Source organism: Zootoca vivipara, chromosome 10, assembly GCF_963506605.1.
Source record: "Zootoca vivipara chromosome 10, rZooViv1.1, whole genome shotgun sequence".
Lineage (NCBI taxonomy): Eukaryota > Metazoa > Chordata > Lepidosauria > Squamata > Lacertidae > Zootoca > Zootoca vivipara.
The window spans coordinates 62,709,482-62,711,779 of NC_083285.1; the positions used below are offsets into that span (position 1 = coordinate 62,709,482).

Below are 2,298 nucleotides of genomic sequence, written 5' to 3' on the forward strand. Positions count from 1 at the left end.
TGGAGAAAAGCTTTGTCTGATCCAAGGCTATAGGTAAAGGTAAAGGTAAAGGGACCCCTGACCATTAGGTCCAGTCGTGACCGACTCTGGGGTTGTGTGCTCATCTCGCATTATTGGCCGAGGGAGCCGGCATACAGCTTCCAGGTCATGTGGCCAGCATGACAAAGCCGCTTCTGGCGAACCAGAGCAGCACACGGAAACGCCGTTTACCTTCCCGCTGTAGCGGTCCCTATTTATCTACTTGCATTTTGACGTGCTTTCGAACTGCTAGGTTGGCAGGAGCTGGGATCGAGCAACGGGAGCTCACCCCGTCACAGGGATTTGAACCGCCGACCGTCTGATCAGCAAGCCCTAGGCTCAGTGGTTTAACCACAGCGCCACCTGGGTCCCAAGGAGTCAAAAGCCTATGGCACCCGGTATTCCCAGGTGGTCTCCCATCCAAGTCCTAACCAGGCCTGACCCTGCTTAGCTTCCGAGATCAGACGAGATCGGGCGTGTTCAGGGTAGTATGGCCGTAGACCATATATGTGCCAAATGATTAAGCCGAGTGCAGCAGTTTACACTGGATGGGGAGAGCTCTGTGGGCTGAGCGGGGCCAGCCCAAGACATTTTGGCATCTGAGGCAAACCGCAAAATCCCACCCCTTGGCAGGGAAGAAGCAGTGAGGGAAGGTTTGCATGAGGAACAAGGAGAGGAATAAAGATCGGCATTGGGAATAAGGGTGGGAGGAGACCAGCAGCGCCACCTGAAGTGTAGGTGGGTTCCCACAAGGCAAGACACAGTGATAACAGCAAGAACCTTTATTGAACAAGCAGAACTGGACAACAGGAGCAAAGCAACTGCTTATATACTTTTCTGAAGGCCTGGGCCACGCCCACTCCCAACATGATTGGTTGTCCAAACTGCCAAGCTGCAAATCATAAGTCAGAGTTGAAGGGCCAATGGCAGAGGTCCAAATCCTGAAATGTTCTGTGATTGGATATCATGTATCGAATCAGAACAGAGGGGCTCAGAATCCTTAGTCCAGACTCAAGCTCAGGCAAACACAGACCACTGAATACATAACCTAACACCAAGAGGCAGCATTGCGGGGCATTGCCAAGGAGATGGCAGATCTGGCCTCCAAGGAATGTGCCGCAGTTGTTGCTGCCATCACAGCCACAGCAATGGGCAATGCATGCATTTGAAACCAGATCTGCTGCACCTGTGAATTCTGCTGCTGCAAGTGGCCACCTCACCTTGCCTCATGGGTGGGCCGGCCTCCAGACCGAGGGCGCTTCCAGGCATCCTTTCCATTTTGCATTTGTGATTATTTGCATTCATGATGGCATTGGGATGGTTATAAACCATTCTGCTTTCAATACTTTCTCTGCCTACAAAGGTTTCCTGGCTTCATTTCCAGAGGGTGCATGTCCCATAACTTCCTGCTGAAATCCTGAAGCTTTTCGTACCACAAATGTTTCAGGATTATTATTTTGTTTCGTCATGCTTTTGTGGCCCTCAAGGAGGCAATAATGCAACAGCACTGGGGAAGCATCGCAGAACAACTGATAAGGCCAGTCACTCAGCCACAGCCTAATCTACCTCTCAGTAGCACCTTAAAAACCAACTATGTTTTTATTTTGGTATGAGCTTTCGTGTGCCTGTAATATGAAAACACACCAGATACAATGCGGCTCAATGTGGTGCCTTCCATAGTTCTAGTTACAGGTAGGTAGCCGTGTTGGTCTGAGACAAAGCACAATAAAAAATTCCTTCAGTAGCATCTTAAAGACAACTAAGTTTTTATTTTGGTATAAGCTTTCGTGTGCATACACACTTCTTCAGATACATCACAGGGTCATTGTGAGAATAAAATAGGGAGGAGAACTATGTACAAAACCTTGAGCTCCTCAAAGGAAAGTTAGGATATAAATGTGATTAACACCACCACAATTCTGGCCTTTAACCCTGAGATGTGTGTTTGCAGGGCTCACCCTGTTCCAGCACCGCCCAAGGTATTTTGGCACCTGAGGCGAACCGAATCACCTATTCTTCTTGGTGCCTATTGCCCACCAAGAAGAAGAGGTGAGTGAAGATCTACGTCAGAAACAAGGCCTGTGTGTGTGTGTGTGTGTGTAAAAATCTATATTGGGATCTGCAACCCCAGTGGATACTGCCACCTGAGGCGGTCGTCCACCTTGCCTCATAGGTGAGGGGGCTCTGACCTATTCCAGTAATTGTAATCTGTTCTAAACTGTGTCTAGTATTGAATTTTAAATTGTAGTAACCCACCCTAGTGAGGGCAGGTAATAAATG

General features: G+C 48.7%; 1 non-coding gene across 1 annotated transcript; it reads right to left on the minus strand.

The window, feature by feature from the left end:
- Positions 1–401: 401 nt before the first annotated feature.
- LOC118091589 (5S ribosomal RNA) lies at positions 402–520 on the minus strand. Its single transcript, XR_004693401.1, has one exon. It is a non-coding gene; the product is annotated as a 5S ribosomal RNA (ribosomal RNA).
- Positions 521–2,298: the final 1,778 nt, after the last annotated feature.